The sequence below is a fragment of the Kogia breviceps genome, chromosome 2 (assembly GCF_026419965.1).
Source record: "Kogia breviceps isolate mKogBre1 chromosome 2, mKogBre1 haplotype 1, whole genome shotgun sequence".
Classification (NCBI taxonomy): domain Eukaryota; kingdom Metazoa; phylum Chordata; class Mammalia; order Artiodactyla; family Physeteridae; genus Kogia; species Kogia breviceps.
In genome coordinates, this window is record NC_081311.1 from 2,336,107 (window position 1) to 2,358,097 (window position 21,991).

The 21,991-nt window shown below is 52.7% G+C and overlaps 1 long non-coding RNA gene and 1 pseudogene across 1 annotated transcript in view; one reads left to right on the forward strand and one right to left on the reverse strand.

Moving 5' to 3' along the window:
- The window catches only part of LOC136793471 (uncharacterized), a 466,580-nt gene that overhangs the window by 302,916 nt on the left and 141,673 nt on the right, over positions 1-21,991 (reverse strand). Inside the window, exon 3 of the long non-coding RNA XR_010838754.1 lies at positions 18,487-18,595. This is a non-coding gene — a long non-coding RNA (uncharacterized lncRNA). The remainder of the gene's footprint in view (positions 1-18,486; positions 18,596-21,991) is intronic.
- On the forward strand, positions 262-822 carry LOC131750785 (deoxyuridine 5'-triphosphate nucleotidohydrolase pseudogene; annotated as a pseudogene).

Sequence of the window (21,991 nt, forward strand, 5' to 3'; positions counted from 1 at the left end):
GAGAGGCCGGCGTACCGCAAAAAAAAAAAAAGTTTGACCTCACTCGTGTAGTAACTTAACCCTGGACTAAAAATCACTCTGCTCCCACCTAAGAAGCATAAAAGCAAAACCTGAAAGGATCAAACTGTTTGCAAGCAACTAAACCATGGCACAGAACAAAGCTCAAGAATATTTACAGGAAAAGAAAAAAATCCAGCATACGATAAGGTAAAAATCACAGTGTCCTGCCTGCTCCCTTTCGCGCTCGCATTCTGCCCTGCCATGCCCTGCTCTCAAGAGGCACAAGTCATCTCCCCCAGCAAACGGGCCTGGCCTGCGGAGGAGGGCGGCACGCGGCTCCGCTTTGTCCGGCTGTCGGAGCACGCCACCGCTCCGACCAAGGGGTCCGAGCGCGCCGCGGGCTGTGACCTATACAGTGCCTATGATGACACAGTACCACCTATGGAGAAAGCCCTTGTGAAACCAGACATTCAGATAGCTCTCCCTTCTGGGTACTATGGGAGAGTAGCTCCACGTTCTGGCTTGGCTGCAAAACACTTCATAGATGTAGGAGCTGGTGTCATAGATGAAGATCATAGAGGAAATGTGGGTGTTGCACTGTTTAATTTTGGCAAAGAAAAGTTCGAAGTCAAAAAGGGTGATCGAATTGTACAGCTCATTTGTGAGCGGATATTTTACCCAGAAATAGAGGAAGTTCAAGTTTTAGATGACACTGAAAGGGGTTCAGGAGGTTTTGGTTCCACTGGAAATAATTAAAATTTATGCCAAGAACAGAAAATGAGAAAATATACTTTTTCCTTGAAAATAAAGACTTTGCTTAAAGTGTAAAAAAAAAAAAAAAAAATCACAATGTCTGGCTTCCAGTCAAAGCCTGCTAGGCATACAAAGAAACAAGAAAATAATACCCACAATGAGGAGAAAAATCAAGCAACCAAAACCGAACTAGCTTTGACATGATGATAAAATTAGTAGAGAAGGACATAATGCAGTTACGATAACTGTTCTATATGCTCCATAACATAGAGTCCGTGCATGTTAAGAAGAGCTGTGGAATTCACTAAAAAAGACCCAAACTGAAGTTTTAGAAATGAAAACTATAAGGTATGAGAGTAAAATAAATATGACAGACACAATTAACAGCAGGTTAAACATTGTGGCAGAAAAAATTAGTGAACCTGAAGACATAGCAATAGATGAAATTAAACACAGAAAGGGGGAAATGGCTCGAGAAATGAACAGAGCATCAGGATGGTGCAGGACAACTGCAAGTGGCCTAATATACGTGGCTTCGCAGCTCAAAGAAGAGAGGAGAGGCTGGGGATAGAATGGCATAAAATTTTCTAAATTTTATGAAAACATAAACCCATTGGTCAAAAAAATCTCATCAAACCGAAAGCACAATAAACATGAAGAAAACCACACAAAGGCACACATTACCATCAAATTGCTCAAAGCAAACGATAAAAAAACAAAACCAAAAAACACCCTTAAAGGCAACCAGAGAAAAGGGTCATGTTAACTGGAGAGGAAAAGAAATACGGGGAACAGCAGACATCTCGATGGGGCAAGTGCCAGCTGATAAACGACAGCACAACTTTAAATTATTGATAAACACTGTCAACCTAGAATCCTTTACTGCATAAAAACAGCTTTAAAAGTGAAGGGGAAAATAGTTTTCAGACAGCAAAAGCTGAAAAATGTTATCACCAGTGAAACTACACTATAAGCAAGTTTTTCAAGCAAAAGGAAAATGAGGGCAGATAGAAATCTGGATCTACATAAAGTAATAAAGAATACCAGAAGTGGTAACTATATGGGTAAATATAAAGACAGTTATTCTTATTACTTGTAGCACTTTAAAATATAGCTGACTTCTTAAACCAAAATTAATGACAGTGCATTGTCTGGTTTGTCATATACATAGAGGCAAAGTTTGGAAACAATAAAGCAAAGACTAGGAGTCTTTGTAAGTGGAAAAGGGAGACAAGAGAGGGAACCAAAAAGATGGCAGAGTGAGAGGACTCAGTCTGTTGCTGGCTTGAAGACGGAGGAATGTGGGTGCCTCTTGAAGCAGGAAAGGCAAGGAAATAGATTCTCCCCTGGAGCCTCCAGAACGAACAAAGCCCTCCTGACACCTTGATCTTAGCCATGTGAGACCCTCTGTCAGACGGCCGACCTCCAGAACTGTAAGATAATAAATAAGCATTGTTTTAAATCACAGAGTCTGTGATCATTCGCTACAGTAGCCACAGGAAACTCATACATTCAATTCAATGAGTGAATAAGAGGATGGATGGATGGATGGGTGGGTGGATGGGTGGATGAATAAAAGTGCCTGCTGCCACCAAGCTCCTGGCTTCTATGTCATACATCTGTCATTTTTGCTTCTCTGAGCATTGATTCCTTTTCATCTGGTAATAGCACCTTGATTTTGCTTGGGAAAACCACCCTTCTCTTATCTTCTATCCATGTGGTTCTGGTGAGGCTAACATGGACGTCCAGCAGTAGGGGTGGCCTGGGGCCTGGGTTGTTAAATAGAACACACACCCCTCTGGGCAGTGATTGGTTCAGCACGGGCCACGTGGCCACACTGGAGTTTCTGCTGCAAAGTGAGGAAGGCAAAGCTCGCTCCTCCCGGGGAAGGAGGTGCTGAGCTAGGAGGGTCTGCACTTGGAGCTCCTGGTGGCTACTTCTGCCAGCATGTGGGAAAGGTCTGCCTGAGAATGAAGATGACGTGGAGGAAGACACGGCTGGGAAGTGGGGACAGATTCATAACTATGACATTTGAATGTCTGGATCCAACGCTGCCAGTCATGGAGGGCAGTTAATTCTCCCCGGAGCTTTTGAGTAAGTTAGTTGGGCCTCTGTCCTTGCAATAAAAAGGACACGTGGTCCCCTACTTCTAGGCTCTTTGCTCAAGCCACACCCTCAACCTAGGATGTGCCCGCCCACCCCTGAGAACTCAGCTGAACCCTGGAAAGCACCTCTGACCCCCAGATGCTGCCCGTCTCTCCTGACATGCACAGAGCACGATGCTCATTTACTGCTGCGAACCTGCCCCCAAAGGCCTTGGGCTGTGGTCACGGCAACCTATGCTCATCCATCCTCACACCGCGTAAGCTCCTCGCCCCTGGGCAGCGCCTTGCTCACCTTTACCCTCCACTCTCACTCTGCCAGAGTGCAAGTGTCTTCTAAACCAGACTCTCTGCTCATGTCCCATCACTGCTGGCGGCTCCCAACGGGTTAGCAAAGACTGGAGGGCAATCCCTGCCCGGAGCTCCGATGCACACGGTAGGAAGTGAGTGAGAGCAAGAGCGCCAGCCCTGGGCGCCCCGGGGTCACAGCGAGAGCAGCATTTGACCACGTGCCACCAAACCTCAGAAACGGAAACTCTGGTTTCTGAGGCACTCTGTGGAAGCCTAACCTGACACAGAACCGTTTATGTCTGCATCAAAACAAGTGGAATGTTTTCAGTGTAAACAGAAGCTGCAGAGGAAACTGCAAATACTCTTGTAAACACAGGGAAGGCACCTCCCTGCTCACACGAGATCTACATAACATTTTATGAGTGTGCATCTGAGATGCGAATGCGAACAGGCCACTTGCTGTCATGCTAGGACACACCACAGACCCTGCGCATCCCACAAAATGTGCGCTGGGTCGAGGCCCCCCCGTCGCACGGCTCTGCGAGGTGGCACCATATGCTCATGACGCAGAACAGGTGGGGCGACAGCTCCGTTCCTGTTCGTAGTAACAAAAATGGCACATCACTCTTTGCTCGTGAATCTAATAGGCACCTCAAACTTAAGATGCCCACACAGAACCCAGCAATTTCTCGCCAAACTGCTTCTCACAAGTCTTCTTGTTGCAAAACACTATAGCCCCATCGTTCGTTCGTGGATCAGGTCGAGCTACGAGCTGCCTTTGACCCTATTTGTCCTTATTCCCAACCTTGACTCCATCAGCAAAAGTCCGATCTTCTCTGCCTCCAAATTGTGTGCTGGACCCACCAGCTCCCCACCCCCGACCTCACCTTGTCCCAGCCAGCAGCACGGCATTCCGGCAACTACAGCAGGCCCTCAGGTGGTCTGGATGCCTGTAGTCTGTCCAAAGCATGAGTCAGACCAAACTCTCCTCTGCTTAAACCTCCAAAGGATTCCCACCTCCCCCAGAATGAAGCCCAGAATCACCTCTGGGAGGTGATTAGGTTAGATTAGGTCATGAGGGTGGGGCCCCATGATGAGATTAGTGTCCTGAGTGTGGCTGATAAGGCCTTCCTGCCCCACCTGCCATACCATCCCTTTTGCTGTTTCATGAACGAGGCCCAACTCCCCACCTGAACTAGTCAGGAGGGAAAGCTAGCTAGCGCTCATGACAGGCAAACCTGAAGCTGGATGGCTTGACAAGCAAGGTTTGCTTCTCACTTACATACATTCAATGGGGATCAGGTGCCACCTCCATCCTGTAGCCTCACCATCTCAACACAGCTTCTCGCAGGGTTTGGAGGCAGGGGGGAGAGAGGCCAGGCAGGCCCCCAGCCCTGAAGCGCTTCGATCAGAGAGAGACGCACGTCAGGTTTGCTCACAGTCTGTTCGACAAACAGAGCGCCCGGCCTGAGCTCTGGGTTCTGCTTTCCGGGGAATCTAAACTAAACTAGGGAGGGAGAATGGTGGGGCGCTGTTTTCTGGATCACACGGCACCTTATGAGGAGGTGACTCTGGCGGTGGAGCTGAATGCTGAGAAGGAGGCAGCCACGCAGGAGTGCGCAGAAGGAGCCCCAGTGGTCGGGTCCCCAAGAGCAGGTGGCCGGCCAAGACGGAGGCGGGACCCACAGGCAGACAGTCTCCCTGGGACCATGCCCTCCATCCGTCCGCCGGTCCAGAGGGACTTCCAGCGCTAAAGTCACGTGTTCCCCAGGCACTCCCATGGAGTGGTCCTGCGTCCTCAGCCAGAGAGAGTTCTGGGCCCTGGGATTCTAAGACGGAGACCCACAGTGAGTGTTTACTGCTACACGATCATTTTGAAGTTGATCTGGCTGCAAATATCAAAACTTTAAACATACAGGAACGCCATGACTCAGCAGTTCTACTTCTAGAAAATGGTCAAGGAGACGCCCAAGTATTCAGCTCTAGGAAGATTTTTTTAACAGAAAAAAAGAATCTAACTGTCCCAAAACAGGAGCATGTTGAGGACATTTGGGAGCATCCACAAAACGGAATATTCTTCAGATATTAAAAATGATATTTGGGGAGAATTTTTGGACATGGAAGGCTAGTCATAATCTGTGTTTTGAGCAAGAAGAAAACATACAGCAGTTCTATCAAAACGCAAAGTTCACGGAATAATTATTATGGTCACCACTCTGCTCTTCCCGTTATGCCAGCACCGTGCGGACCCCTGGATCCACGTTATCGAATTCAGTCTCCATAACAACCCCGCTGGGGACAACTGCAGTTTTGAGGAAGAGGGAGAGGAGCCTCTCACCGGGCTATCACCCTCCACTCTCCCCAGATCCACCTGCTGCATGCGCTGGGTCCCTGCTCTGAACTGAGTCATCTCACCGCCCTTCTCTCTGCCCCCTGGTGGGATCAGCTGATGCGAGGCTCTGGCAGTAGACAAGAGGCCGGCACAAGAGGTTCAGGCGATCTGCCCCACCTGCTCCCTCACCACTGGGTTGCAGCCCACGGCAAAGGCAGTCTTGCCATCACACCTACAGCCAGGGGGCCTGCTATGGACTGGGTGTTTGTATCCCCCCACAATCCGTATGTCGAACCCAATCCCCCATGTGACAGTATGTGGAGGGAAGACCTCTGGGAGGTGATTAGGTTAGATTAGGTCATGAGGGTGGGGCCCCATGATGAGATTAGTGCCTTTATAAGGGGATGAAGAGACCAGAGCTCTCTCTCTTTCCATCACAGGAGGACTCAGCAAGAAGGCAGCTTTCCACAAGCCAGGAGGCAGGCTCCCACCAGACACCAAATCTGACAGCATCTTGATCTTAGACTGTAATGGACTGTACATTACTCCACCCTTTTAAGGACGATAATACTGAAGCCTGGAGTTAATAAATAATTTGTCAAAGTTATGTAGAGGTGTCCCACCATTCTGAAATACTTATGACATTAAGTATTTCATAATATTCCCTATTTATCCTTTAAATGTCTTTAGGATCTGTAATGATGCCCTCTCTCGTTCCTGATATTGATAATTTGTGTCCTCTTTATCTTGACAAGTCTGACTAAAGGTTTATCAAATTGATTGATCTTTTCCAAGAGCCAGCGTTTGGTTTTATTGATTTTCTCTATTTTTCTGTTTTCAGTTTCATTGGTTTCTGCTCTTATCTTTGGTATTTCCTTTCGTTTGCTTTGTAATGGGTTAGTTCTTTTTCCAGTTGCTTAGAAAAGAAACAGATTATTGATCTAAAACAGTTCTTATTTTAAAATATAAATGTTTAATGCCATAAATGTCTTTCAAAACACTTCTTTAGTTCTATCCACAAATTTTCATATCTTGTGTTTTAATTTTCTATTTATTTATTTATTTATGGCTGCACGCGGGTTTTCTCTAGTTGTGGCAAGTGGTAGCTACTCTTCATTGCGGTGGGTGGGCTTCTCTTGCTGTGGAGCATGGGCTCTAGGCACGAGGGCTTCTGTAGTTGTAGCACATGGGCTCAGCAGTGGTGGCTCAAGGGCTCTAGAACGCAGGCTCAGTAGTTGTGGCACATGGGCTTTGTTGCTCCACGGCATGTGAGATCTTCCTGAACCAGGGCTCGAACCCGTGTCCCCTGCATTAGCAGGTGGATTCTCAACCACTGCACCACCAGGGAAGCCCCTTTATCTTCATTCAACGGAAAATAATTCCCATGTGCCTTGTGGCTTCCCTTTTGACCTATATATTATTTAGAAGCATGCCTTTTGGGTTCCAAATTTGGGGGAATTTTCCAAATATCTTTCTATTATAGATTTTTTGTTTAATTCCTTTGTAGCCAGAGAATATATCTTATATAATTTTAATTATTTTAAATATGTTGAGGTGTTGAAGCTCATTGTATGGCTAAGAACACGGTCTGTCTTGGTGAATGTTTCATGTGCACTTGGAAAGAAGGTATATTCTGCTGTTGTTGGGTGAATTGTTCTGAGTGTCACTTAGATCAAGTTGCAAAAGACTGCTGTTCTAGTCTCCCATATCCTTACTGATTTTCTGTTTACTTGTTCCACTGATTACAAAGAGAGGAGTATTACAGCTTCCAACTATAATCATGGATTTGTCTGTTTCCCTTTTCAATCCAATCATTGCTTGCCTCACATATTTTAAAGCTCTTTTACTAGCTACATACACATTCAAGATTGTCTCTTGATTAATGGACCTCTTATCTTAATGTTATATCTCTCTTTGTCCCTGTTAATATTCCTTGCTCCGAGGTCTAATTTGACCGATACTTGTTCAATTAATGTTTGCACGACACAGCTTCTCCCATGTTTATATTTTTACCCCATCTATGTCTTCATATGTAAACTGGGTTTCTTATAATGGCATATGGCTGGGCCTTGCTTCTTTATCTGATCTGATAATCTTGGCTTTTAAATTGTTTTAAAATATTTATGATGCTCACAACATTTGCATTTAATACAATAGTTGATTTGATGGGATTAAACCTATCGTTTTGCTCGTTATTTTCTTTTCGTTCCAATTATTCTTTGTCCTGTTTTTCCTCTTTTTCTTACGATTTCTGGGTTACTTGATTTGGAGCATGTGTTCTTTATGATTTCGTTCTGTCTCCACTACCGGCTTATTAGTTACACCTCTTTTTAAATTGCTTTGAGAATTGCTCAGCTTTAAAAAGATCCAGTGAAGAGGAATCTAGATTTGCTGCAAGAGGATGCGGTAGGTAACTGTTTACTTTATGAAGAAATCCTCTATTCTGGAGAACAGATCCCGTGGGGATTCCAAGCTCTAATCGTCCCCACCATGGTTGGCAGGGTTCAATCTGCACATAAAACTGACGGCTGCACATCTAAATCAACCAAGGGGCGGTGACAGAGTGGGGTTTCCAGGGCCGGCCTCAGCCCGAGCCTGTAGTGTCCTGTCCCTCCTCTCCAGCCCCTCCACAGGGCGGTGTCCCCTCGGCAGGCTGGGCCCGACCCAGGAAGAGCCTGCACGTGGCGGGTCTCCTTTCGGTCCCCTCTGCCACGTCTCGTGGGCATCTAACCTGTGACCACAAAGGGAGCACCCAGTGCCTCCGTCTCTGCCCCGAAGCAGCAGGGCACCCATCACGCTGTCCCGGAAAAGAACCACGGGGACGATTCATCGCTAGGCACGAATCAGGACAGCCCTATCCACTCCCAGACGTCAGTCAGCGGAGCTCAGACTCACATAATAACGCTTACCTGATCTGAGAGGCGGAGCATTCAAAAGGTGAATAGAATTCTCAAAGACAAGGAAAAAGATCATTTCTCAACTTCCAATTACTCAGCAAAGGCGGGTTCTTTCTACGTTGTTGCCACATGACTGAGCAATCATGAAGCTGCCCAGAAGCATCTGAAAAGAGTATCCTTCCCTTAACGATAGAGGGTACAGAGCCTCGATCATCCACGGAAGCAAAGCCCCATCAAGAACATGATCCATCACCCTGAAAATCTAAAACAATGACTAGACTTCTCCAATGCTCCCCCCTTTCATTACATACCCTCCTTTTCCTAATATTCTGATAAAACTTCAATCCCAAGGTTTCCCAAGGATGCCGCCATCAGCACATGCCTGCATGCAGACTGCCAGGGCACACCCAGATGTTCTTCCAGCTGCTAGGACCAAGTCCCCTCCCTGCCCCTCAGGGCTTGGCCGAAGCCAGGAAACAACCAAGGCTCTTGTGCACCCAGTTTCAAGCGAGAACCTGCACTCAGAGCAGACGGAGGGGTTGCTCGACGTGGCCAGGCCAGTTGGCAGCTCTCCCGGAATGAAACTTTTGGGTTGAATGGCCAAGTACTGGTCCCGCCCAGCTGTAAGCCTGAGACTCCCTGACCTTGTTTCTCAGACCTGCCTGGACAGCTGTCCTCCCAAGGCTGGATTTTTTTTTTTTTTTAATAAAATAGCAGTTGGAACTGACAGCAGGTGGTAGGTAACTGACTTTCCGGGAAATGAAGAACGCTTCCACCTGGTCACCAAGCTGAGGTGGAGGGGAGAGGGAACCTCACTCCTATTCTGGGATGGGAAGGGCACCGCCCATAGACCTGATGCCCAAACCGTTCCTCAAGCAGTCTTCTGTGCTCCCCGGGCCTGGAGCCCAGCTTCAGGGACAGAGACACCTGCCGTGCAGGGACACGTGACAGCGGGAGGGGAGCTGCCTGCTTCAAGCAAGGCCTCCTCAAACCCCTCCACTCTCACCCAAGGCGAGGCCCAGGCCCCAGGAACGCCCCGCGGCCATGCTCAGAGAATCTCTTGTCTCCAGCACCCGCAGAGCTGAGGTCAGCAGAAAACCAGATTCAGAGTTTGTCTGGGTGGCTGGAGGCCGGCAGCTTTTAAATTCTCGCCCTCAGCAGGGTTCTCTGGTGAAAGGGAGACTGAGGTGGAAAGAGTAGGACACCGGTAACTGCGACCGTGCGATTCAGGGGACTTGGGAGACCCCAACCCAGCCTGACATGCTCCCAAGTGTGGGTACCGATTTCTGCAGACATGAGAAATGCCTCGGGTTCCTAGAACCGGAATCAGTCTGGAAAACTCAAGCCCTTAGGGAATTCGTGAGAAGCCTATGAAAGAAGCTCATAAAATCAAAGAAGAGGCCAAGGAACCGCACTCAAGAGAGACAGAAACCAGGCAGCTCCAGAAAGTCTCAGGCTGCTAAGCTGACATGCCCGACGCCTCCATGCGTGAAGCACCTCCAGCCACTTTTAACAGTTTTGTCCCTTCACCCGGGACTCAGGGTCTGCGAAGGAACCATCTGATGGCAGTGCTGGGCTGGCACGTCCCCTCCTCCAGAGGAACACGCAGGGCGCCTTAATCCAGGTCCCACGAGGCTTTGTCCAATGGGATGGGTGGGCTCCCCAAAGGGAAATATTGGATGACAACCCCAAAGGAAAGCAGAGTGGACATCAGGCAAAGGGTCGGCAACCAGCAGACCTGTTCAAAGGGCTCCCACCCAACTGGGAATCTGGGCCTGGGTTCAAGGGCTCTCGGCAGGCAACGGCGAGAGCATCGGCTGAAGCGCACAGCCGTGCCTTCTGCGGTCCCGAGGTTCAGTTCATCCCTAGAGGTACCGGCCAAGGCCCGAGGCCATGTTTAGACAAAATGGCATCAGTGGTCGCACACACTCAGAACCGAAGCGTCCTGCAAGGGCACTTCTTTGACTTCCCAGATGTCCTCGCTGTTGAGCACGAAGCCACTCTGCAGGTGGGAGACTGAGTCACGTGTCCATCAGGACAGCCCTCGAGTGGTCAGACCCACGGGCCAGGTAGGGTCTTGCTGGCGGCGGTGCGCCTGGAGCCCAGAGCGGGGGGCTGCCACATGGTTCTGCCCAGGGCTGAGGGGGCTTCAGTTTTAAAGCCAGCAGAGCCCCAGGAAAAAACCATCTCTGTCTTCCTTGGATTGAAAGTGTTCCCGGCACACAGGACTGTCGATTTTAAAATCGGGGACGGTCTGGGCAACCCGGGGCGCTCCACCGGTCACTCCAGCCTGGGACAACAAGAGCCACCTAAGCGCCTCCTCCAAGAACCTCGGGTCCCAGGTCACCCTGCTGGCCCATGCCCAGTGCTGGCTTTGGAACCGACTGCAGACGTTACAGTGTAATTGAGGCATGTGGTACACGCGGCGTTACAAGGTGTGAGAGTCCAGCAAATTCCCTGAAATCCCTAAGCGCACACCCAGCCTTTCTATAACTTCTACCCCTATCACAGGCAGCACGTGCTCTGATGCGACAGGGCTGCTACCATTGTCACCTGGGTTTCGACTGACAATGTCTGTCTGTGCAGATGCTGTCTGGGTCACTCGGGACCTGGCAGGCACGCGGCGGGCAGCAGTAGGCCAGGACCCGCGAGGGCCGTGCCCGCGTCTGATGTTTACTGTTGAGCAAAACGGCAAGGATCCGCTCCGCACTCCAAAAAGAATATAATAATTACACCCTCATCAACATTGGTATTTAGGTATGAAATATTATGGCACCGATGCCTAATTAACAGAGTAATTAGACATTAATATATTTCCTTCTTCATTTCAAATCCATAATCTACACTAATTGCTTGCGATGTTCTTATTTTGGATGGATGCTGATATTTTTGAGTGTGAAATTATAACTTATCCCATTAACCAAAAACCAGTGGCAGCGACGATGTCCTCCCCAACGCAATTAAGCTCCTTGTCTGTGCTGTTACCAGCCAGCAGCCAGAGACAGGGAGACTTTCATTTGCAAATTACCGGAGCAGGACAGGGAGATTAGGACGCGGGATTAGCATTTCTCCCCCACACCCCAGCGCCACACGGAGATGGAGGTCCCAGCGGGAGCCGTGGTCGACAGTCCTCCCATACTGACAAAAGCAACTCAGGACACCCAGCGAGGGCGTTCTTGGCTGAAAAAATACACACAACCTAAAAGTTGAGCATTATGTTTCATTCGGTGGACTTGCTGAGGAGTTAAGCCCGGGAGGCGGCCTCTCTGATGCTCTGAGGGACTGCTCTGTAGAGGTCAAAGGGGAGCCAGAGCTATAGGGGTTTTCCCAGCAAAAACCAGGGAGTCAGACCATCAAAACATCACCGTCGATTAAAGAAAACCAGACGTCTCAGGTGAAAGAACTTAGCGCTTTTCTATGTATGGGAAGATACAAGAGTCTGGGCGGATTGAAGCCATTCCTTGGATGTGCGCTTCAGCTGCCCGGGGCCGGCGTCCAGCTCTTCTCCACCCCGACTCCCCTCGGGGTGCACCGTCCCGAGGCTGCAGCGGCTGAGGGCTGAGGGCTGAGGGCCGCAACATTCTCTGTTTACTAACACGGCTGGCGACATTCTTTGTCCACAGATTTGTTCAGACACGGCAGTTTTCTGCCCTAAGTCAACAGCAAACAAGGTGGCACAGCCCACAATCTTCCTGTGGTTTCAGGAAAGGCTCCCGCAGGCCTTAAAAGAAGGTGGAGCTCCTGAGACGTCTGGCTGGCAACCAGTCAGCTGAGCGAGCCCTCTCCAGTCCGGGTCCCACATAACCTTCCTCGTCATTGCAGCCACTCAGGCCACTGCACGCCGCACCCGTCTCTCCGACGCCCCTGCAGAGGCCAGTCTGGGTGCCTCAGGGTCCCCCACCTGCTCCGTGCACGCGCTGAGCGGGTCCTGGAGGATGGTGAGGCCGCCTTGGTGAAAGGAGGTCCTGCAGACGGGGACTTGGGACCCCGCATTTTAGTGGGGACCTCATGCCGCTGGGCTCTCTCATCCCTGGCCGACCACACGCGTCTCTGCTTCCTCCTGGACATCCTCAGGGAACGACGTCTGGAAAGAAGTTGCACCCCACACCAAGGTAGGTGGTCCCCACAGCTTCAGGGGCCAGAACCATTTGCGGACGACGTCGACCTGACCACCACGGGTCAGGTCCTGCAGGGAAAGCAGAAGGGAGACCACAGTGCCCGGGGATGCCCTGGCCTCCACTCCTAGCTGCCAGCCAGGACCCCACAAGCCCCTTCCCTCTCTGAGCCTCAGTTTGCTCACCTGAAAAGAGGAGAGGTGGATCCAGAGACCTGCAAATCCCTTCCAAATTTAACGCTGGCTCAAAGGCCAACCAAGCTGTGCATTCTTTTCTGACGGCCCAGGGCACCTGCACCGGGGAAGGTAACCACCCGTCTCCGTCAGCTTTGAGCACCTGCCTATGACAGATGTTAGGGAACTGTTGACGGAAACCACCTGCTTTGGCCAGGCCCACTTGCCCGAGCTGTCTCACAACAGGAGGAACCGATAAGGAACATGGTGCTGCCCCCACCAAAACCTAACCGGGGGGATTCGGGAGGGGCCACAAGAGGGCGGAAACGCCAGCCCATCGTATGTCCTGCCAACCTCCCAGAATCCTTCACACTGGAATCCATCTTGGATGAGAGATGCTCATGCACCAGGAAGGACCAAGTCAGACCAAATACGGGCCAAGCAAGACAAATGGCCAGAGACAACCCGGAAACTAACCCCATCACCATAAAACCTGAGACTGCGAGCCACGTGGCGGGGCAGTTCTCCGGGGTCCCCTCACCCCCGCCGCTCTCCGCCCGGGCGCCCCTTCCCCGTACTCTCTTGCTTTATCAGCACGTGTGTCTCCTCGGACAATTCACTTCCGAGTGTTAGACAAAAGCCCACTCTTGGGCCCTGGAAGGGGTCCCCCTTCCTGCAACAGACGTACCCTAAGTTCCCCATGAGGGGGTGTTTCCTGGGTTCCTCCAGAGCAGGGAGTGGCCCTATTCTCTCTGCACTTTCGCCCTGCAGGGGAGGAGGAATATTCCTCTAACCACCTCAGGTTCATTGGCTGGGGCCCCGCAAATGCCACAGACCAAAGATTAACAAGCGACAAATAAACAGAAGTTGACTGCTCCTGCATCTCTCAAACATGGGCGGGTATCAGTGACTCGGAGGGGTGCTTGGAACTCTTAACAAAGGAACAATAAATGTGCAGAGAAGTGACAGGACAAAGGAAAACCACTCGAGTTTCCAGGGGCAAACTGTGGGAAGGTAAATATATGCGGAAACGAACGGAAGATGAGGCCAGTCAGTAAAGTTCGTTACGTAGATTCAGTTTTCTCTAGTCATTACCTTCTGTACTCGGTAGACAGAGAAGGGGGACACCTTTACAAATTGATGCCCTGCTTTTAGGCAAATAGCGGAGGACAATATCTGCTTCTCAATTGCCTTCAGCTCAAAATAATCTTGAGGCCAAAGTGCCCTGTTTGGGGGGGGCATGTTCTGTGACTTTCAGCCTCCAGCGCGGAGCCCGGCTCCAGGGGCTGCTCAGCACAGGCTTCTAAGGAGGGGGGTGCACTCCTCCCCGGCCTCGCCGTAGAGATGAAGATCTGCTGGGTTTCCCCAACTCTCCAGTGCTGCCATATCATCGGCTAGTTTATGAGTCTTAAATGCCATACGCTACGCTAATGAAACATCAGCATTCCAAATCTAGGGCTTCCCTGGTGGCGCAGTGGTTGAGAGTCCGCCTGCCGATGCAGGAGACACGGGTTCGTGCCCTGGTCCGGGAGGATCCCACGTGCCGCGGAGCGGCTGAGCCCGTGAGCCATGGCCGCTGGGCCTGCGCGTCCGGAGCCTGTGCTCCGCAACGGGAGAGGCCACAACAGTGAGAGGCCCGCGTACCGCAAAAAAAAAAAAAAAAAAAAAAAAAAACCAAATCTAACCTCTGATGTTGGGAGGATGCATTTTATTTCTCAGCTAAGAGCTGATTTTCCATGTCCAGCCCTGTTCTGCACTACCATTATTTCTTTCATTAATTTAGAATCTCTCAACCAGAAGTTGCTACATTGCCCGAGCAAAGATGGGAAAACTAAACCCAAGCAGCTCCCAGCCCAAGGTGAACAGGCCTCTGGAGCTCCAGGAGGTGTTTGGCTATTTACATAAGAAAGCATTCATCTGACAGCACTTAGCTTAAACAGCAGGTGGTCAGGAAGGGAAGGCAAAGCCATTTAGAAGGGCCACTTGGCAGGCCCTTGGCCAGTCTGGGGAACACCCTCAGAACCCATGCCTGGCACTGAACAGGAAGCCTTAAGTACTTCCTGGGGGAATCTGACCTTTGCTGTTTGCATTTCAGGGAAGTCTCCTAGGACCTCCTCATTGCTCTCCTAGGGGGTTTGTTCTGCTTTGGTTTTCATTCTTTTTGTTCTTCAGGGCTGCAGTGTTTGAGGCCCACACGAAGGCACAGCCCCGCGGGCATCTGGGCGGGCTCCACACTCTGTTCTGGCCCGAAAGTCCGAGGACGGCTGCAGAGCAAAGAGCCTCTATTTAGAGGGGCCTCGCCGCAGCACCCTCACCACCCCACCCCACAAATGGAAGCCGGCTTTTGGCCGCTCTGCGTTCGTTATTAAAAAAACAACCACCCATCTTCAGGCACTCTGAGTCATGCTCTTCTGAAGACCTCAGAGCCCCACCGGCAATATCACTCCGTGAAGAGTCTAGTGGGTGATCAGACTCCCTGAAATGTGTCCACCGCCCGGTCACTGGTTATAATGCAGCCCCTTGAATGTAGAAGTCAGACTGCTGGGCGTGGAAGCCTCAGCTGACCTTTAGGGAGATTTGTACGAGGACCAGAGGGCACTCGCGCAGGGGCAGATACCCCGCCACCCTCCGAAGGGGTCAGGGTGGCACCCGCCGGCCCCAGGGCGGCGCAGACCCACACCACGTCTCTGGGGAAGGCTGGGAAAGCTGGGCCCATGTGAGGCAGGAGACAGATGGGGCGCAGGCTGAGCAGCTGCAGTCTGTCCCCTGTGGTCAGATACTCCAAGGTAAAGCGAATGGCCGGAGCAGGGAGGAGCTGGGCCCTGCCCAGGTAAGAGACGGAGAGACCACTTATTTCTCATTCTCGAAGTCAGGGAGACCCTCCCAACTACACACGCGCAGAAAAGCTCCTTGGAGGTCAGAAAGGGAGGGGGCGCCACCCCAAAGTAGGTGGTGTCAACCTTCCCACAGGCCTCTGCGCCGCAACCCATCCTGGCTCGGAGACGCACGCGCACACGGGGAGGACCGAGTTGTGCCAAACACGGACCCGGAGCCAGGGAAAGCAAGATGGCTGTGGCCAGGCGGCACCCGGAAGCAACGCCCCATGTAAGCGGGTCCAAAGGACCACGAGGGCGCGACTCTCCCGGAGCCCGCCCGTGTGTGCCTATCGACACGTACTTTTCTCCCTGCTAAGAAACACTCTACTTGTTTCACTACTTTCCATATCTTTGTTGAAATTCACTTCAGCAAAGCAGACAAACCAGGGCCCCGTCACCAGTCACTGGCCCTAGCGGTCTAGGGGCTAGGGTTCAGCACTCTCACTGCCACGGCCTGACTTCAGTCTCTGGTCGGGGAACTGAGATCTTGCGTCAAGCCACTGCAGGCCGAGGCCACCTGAGATCGCACGCTGCCACGGAGTCGCCCGGATGAAATGCGGCTCCTCCCCATGGGACAGCGGAGAACCCAGAGTCCTCAGAGACGTGAGGTTGTCAGGAGGATGAGACACCCAGCGTCGGCGTGCTCCAGACCCCCTGCCAGGAGCGGGGGAGATGCAGACCATCACTCCCCACTTTGGCTGGCCCAGTGGCTCTGCACCTGGCTGAGCGCTGGAACACATCCAGGCTCCTATCCCCAGAGGTTCTGATTAATTAATTGGGTCTGGCGTAGGCCCAGGCATGGGACGTTTCAGAAGCTCTGTGGGTGATTCCAACGCACAGCCCCTGCTGAGAAGCCCTCACCAGGTGAAGCCTGACCACCTCCCCGCTCACCTGGACAGGTAAGGCATCTATGCACGGACCACTCCAGCGGACAGAGAGGAACCTCCATGCAGCTCCATCCGTGTACCCAGAAAGCTCGTCCTTAATCAGGGTAAAGGATCCCTGGTACACGGGGCTGCAACATTAATGGAAGCCCCGTGCCCACCCCAAGGGCCTGGGACCACAGCAACGGGAGGACAGACAAGCCTGAGGAATCTCCACACCTGCAGCGAGGCGAACAGACACCAGATGGTCTCGTTAATGTGGAAAGACTTTTTCCACCTTCAAACCTAGGGTCTCCCTTCCACACCAATCAAGTCATTTCCATTGCAGGTCATACATCATTATGCTTTACCTTACAAAGTATCTGAGGCCTTTTAACAGGAATTCATGCAATTAAATGCAAACATAATTTTTAAAAACAGACCCACGGACTCTTAGGATGGAAAATAAAACCATGGAGAGAGACTGGGAACTATAGCCCCACTTCTCATTGGGCCTTGAGCTTCCTACCAGCCGATGTGGAAAGCGGCCTGATCTGCATGCTTCTCCTTAGCAGGAGAAAGCATCCAGGCCCCCAGGGAAGCGGGGTTCTCCGGGCTTTGAGAAATGCTTGCTTTGCTGCTGTGGGGATCCCTCCCTCCGGGAGTGGGGACGCCCTGGCAGGTGTGCTTCCGTCACCAGGGCTTTTGCTCGTTCCAGGGATTAGGCTCAAGGAGAACCAAGCAGCACCACCCTACCCTCTGCTGTAGTGCCATCGCCAGGGGCCTCCCCGGGTACCTCCCCTCCCCACACACGGGGTGTCGGGGCCCCGCCCTCCTTCTCCTAGACTCACACCTGTCCTGCTTGCTCCAAAGCAGGAGTTCCCACATGGACTAAGTCAGGGCGGCTGAGCAGAGTCCCAGGACACACGGATGCTGATGGTGCCGAAGAGGCTCTCCCTCCAGATGCCGGTGAGGAGAGCGAGCGGGGGTCCTGGGGTCTAGCAGGGGCCGTGTCCTCTGCATGGCCCTCTCCCGGCACCTCCTCTCTGTGTCTCCGGGCTGGCCAGGGAGGTACCAAGCCCCGCTGCAACCCATGACACCCCCCCTCAAGCTTTCATCCACTCCTGGGGCTCCCTGAGCAGAGCACAGGGGGACCCCCGTGCTTGGTTGGAGGGGGGCCAAGTGGACGGAGGGAGAAGGACGGCCAATGCTGAATGCACTGGTTCTCCGCTCGGGGGCTCCAGCTGACGTACAAGCGGCCCCATCGTTTGGGAGCCTGGACACCACTCCTGTTCCCCTAGCATGTGGACTCACTCTCTTCAGTTCAATTCCTGGCGTCCCGGACCCAGAGGGCCTCTGGGACCCTGTGCGCCAGCTGGGCACCTCTCTGCCACACCAGGCCCCGCGCCCAGCCGCGCTCACCCATATCCCCAGTCCACCCCCCTTCTGCCCAAGACGTTCCCTCTCCCCAAACCCCATGAGCTCAGACATGACCACTGATCTGCTTCAGCCACGAGGAGGGATGAAACCGTCACCTACAAACTGGCACTTGCCATCTGCCTCTACAAGGATCAAATCATGAGCCGCTGCAGCTGCTGACCTCCAACGCCCCCTGAAAGGAGCTCGGGTGGAGAGCAGAAAGGAGGCGCTCTGTGCTCTGGGAGAAACTGGCAGAACAGGCCGTCAGATGGTTCAGGTATTTTCAGGAGCAGATTTTATGAGCCCGATTCTTGCATCTCCTCGGGCCTAGAGAAGCACTGAAATCCTTCACGGTGACGTCTGCTCCTCGTGACTAGCAGGAACCTTCACGAGACGAGCAGGAACCTCTGCGAAAAGTCTGCGCTTGATTGCACGGACTCCCCCGTCAGCAAGATCACGTCTATACCGACCTCGCCCGCTACCTCTTGGGAGCAGCTCCTCAGAGCTCTCTGAGATGCTGTCTCCGGGCTACAGTCCTCATTTCGCCCCCGATAAAACCGAACTCGCAACTCTCACGCTGTGCTTTTTCGTTTTTTTTTTTTTTTTTTTTTTCAGTGACAGAACCAATTCTGAAGAGAAAATATAAGAGCTGGTGCGGGACTCACCACGTGCTCCTGCGTCAGGACGACGGCCGAGGTCTGTGTTGAGAGCACAGTGTCCGAGGACGGGGGAGCCCGGTCAAGCCCACGTGGCTATGGAGGGATCAGCCCCGGGCTGTGTGAGACATAAACACAGACAATAACTAAAGGCACCCTCATCACTTGGACGCACTGAGCATCGAGGCTGTTTGTTTCTGCAGCACTGCCTTGCCTGTCCTGACTGGTACAACCAGGGTTAACTGGCTGCATGCGCCCTGGCCGCAGAGACGTGCCCGCAGACAGCCCTCTCAGACAGCTGGCCCGTCGAGGTGGACAGGGCCTCGCTGTTTCTGGGAAGGCTGGCTTGATAAGGGCCACGAATCACCCTTGCCTCCAAGTATGTCAGCCACTGGTGGAGATCGCCCTCGCAGACTTCCAGGGCTGGGAGCTCGGGGCATATATTCCATCAGCCCCTCTTCCAGGGCCGGGAGCCATCGTGCCTCTGAGCGTGAATTTCAGCCTGCGTCATCGGGAGCCTGGCTTCCTCCCTATGCAGACAGATCTCTGATAATCATGCTGTCTAAAACTGCTGGTCCAGAATCAATAGAGAACATATTGATAAACGTTAAATTGCCCCAGACTAAAGCATTTCCTGCCAAAGAGACGCAGGGTAATTAAACTGCAAACAGTTTAGCAAAAATTTACACGTTAATTTTTACGATCTTGAGAGGCGTCTGCGCAAAGCTTTCCCTGAAGTGTCTCACTTTTCTGCAGGAGAAAATTGCACTGAGTGCTTTTCATTAGAGGACATTTGGCTTTGTTTTTCGTTTGTTTTCTGGCACAGACGTGAGAAATGTCAGATTTGGATCAGCAATTACCACAAAATACAAGCCCTTTTGAACACAGTTTATAAGTTGGCTTTTCATTTATCTGTTCATTCAGTGACCACATATGAAGTGCCTACTATGTGCCAGGCACTGAGAAAACATGATCTTTTTTTTTCTTTTTTTTCTGCTATGTGGGCCTCTCACTGTCGTGGCCTCTCCCGTTGCGGAGCACAGGCTCCGGACGCGCAGGCGCAGCGGCCATGGCTCACGGGCCCAGCCGCTCCGCGGCACGAACCCGCATCCCCTGCATCGGCAGGCGGACTCTCAACCACTGCGCCACCAGGGAAGCCCGAGAAAAATGTGATCTTAACCTGTAAGTGAGTTCCAAGTGATGACGGTGAGGAGCAGGCTGGAAGTGGGGGATGAGTGCGCCCCGAGGGGCGGGTCCCGCACCCTGAGCCTCCGCTCGCTCATCTGTACCCGAGAAGCTTGCAGGTCTGCTGACGCGTCCCCGCCTTCAGTCGCCCACCCGCCCGCCCATCCACCTCTCACCCGGGTCCGCTGCGGAGCACGGACCGTCAGCCTCTGCTCCTGGCTCTGGGGGCTCAGCAGCACACGCCAGGGACAGAAGCCACTGCCTCAGGAGCCCACGTGTAACGGGGGACGGACAGCGCACAAGAGGAATGAGAAACACATGGCGTGCTGAGCAGGTGCGCTGGGAAATGAGGCAGGAAGAGGAGCTGTGACAGGATCGGGCGGGGAGGCACTGGGTGTGTGGACAGACAGGGCAGCTCCCTCTGGAGCCCCTGCTGAGGTCACGCCTGCGGGGGCCGTTCTCCAGCAGCCTGATGAGGGCTGGACGCCCTAAGATGGCCTCTCTCACGGTTGAGGTACTGGGTACTGGCTGATGGCTCCGGGGCCCCCAGCGAGGACAGCTCCTCTCTGCTCCGTGTGGTCCCTGATCCACCCGTGGGCCTCACTGGGCTTTTCATGGCCACTGAGAGCGCAGAAGCTGCAAAGCCTCTTGAGGTTAAGGCTCAGAAGCCACACAACATCATCTCTGCATTTTGTCGACCACAGCACGTCTCAGGAACAGCCAGACTCGAGGGCTGGGGAGATGGCCTCCACCTCTTCAGGGAAGGGCAGCAAAAGGTCCCTCTGCAGAGAGGCATGATGCCAGGAGGGGAGGCACTGCCGCAGCCACAGAACCTCACGCGTGTCCAATATGTCCTAACGTGTCCAGACCCGGGCTCTGCACTCGCCCCAGCCAGCCCCCTGCAGTCACTCTCTTCCCATCAGTGGTGACCCCATTCTTTCCGTGGTTCAGGCCAAACCTCAGTGTCACTCTTAACTCCTCTCGTTCCCTCACACCTCACATCCATCCAGCAGCAAAATCTGTCGGTTCCGCCTTCCAAATGAACCAAGAATGCACCCACTTCTCACCACCCCCATGGTCACCAGCTTGGTCAAAGCCGCCAGGCTCCCTCTCCCACCTGGATTGTCCCAGCCAACCCCCTTCGAGAGCAAGCGTCCTCTGCTCGGTGGTGACCGCCGCTGACGGAAACCACAGGTTCTCATTCTATTGCCTTTGCATCTCACGGCACTGGTGGCACCCAACAGCTTCTCCACGGCTTCCCAGCAACCGATTTCTTCACCCTACGGCTTCGAACGTCTTCACCAAATAATTATCAACGATTTATAAATTCTCAGAATGCTATCCTGAGATCTAAGTATTCAAACGTCATCTTCCAAATCTGTGGTTCCCAAAATGTTTTGGTATTTCTCTCCCATCCTCTAAAGGAGAAATGAGCATACTTTGCTAATGTGTGTGTAGTTATTTCTTTATTCTATACATCAATGACCAAGGTAATGCACAACATACGTGCTGGACGTCATGACTGAGCCTGCCAGACCTCTGCCCTCCCCTCTCCCGCTTCTAACCTGGAACACGCTGCGGCACGGCAGTTATCAGTAGAGCCCCCTGAAGTCCTGACTCCCATTGGATGTGGCCCTCGGGGAGCCTGGAAGATGCGAGAGAGGAGAGAATATAAGGCCAGCTCCCTCCTGGGGGATGCCAGGGCCTCGAGCGCTCGCCGCCTGACCCGGCTCCTCTCTGTGTAGCCCCGAGGTCCTCCCTACATACGCTGAGCACGTCCCCTTAGGGGTTCCTCTGTCACAGGGTCCCGGCAAGAAGCATGTGTCGCTCACACAGTTAGAAGAAGGCAATAGGAGTTTAGTAGATGTACTATTTACAAGGTGTGGGCAGGCTGTAGAAGAACCACAAGGGATATCACGGTGACTCGGGGCCAGATGCTGCAGCGTGGTCACCACCTCTAGGCCCAAAGGGAAGAGGGGAAAAGTGGACCCCGAGCCTAGAGGGCAGAGTCCAGCCGAGAGGCTGACGGGAGAGAAGCAGGGCCCCCAGGCAGGGGAGTCAGCCACCGATGCAATCCCACAGAAGGAGGGGAAGTGGCCTGGGGAATAACTACACACCCTCCGGCCCCCCCTCTTCCCGAAGCCGGCCAGGCCTCCCAGTGCGCAGCCCCAGCAGGACCACAGGGCGGGGCGCCCGGTCACAGCCCCTGCGGGGACACAGTAGCCAGCACGGCCTCCGTTCAAGGCTCCCGGATGAGATCACGCCAACGTTGAGTCTCCGCCTCTTCCTGCCGGGACCCGCAACTGAGGAAATGTACATGATGAACGCA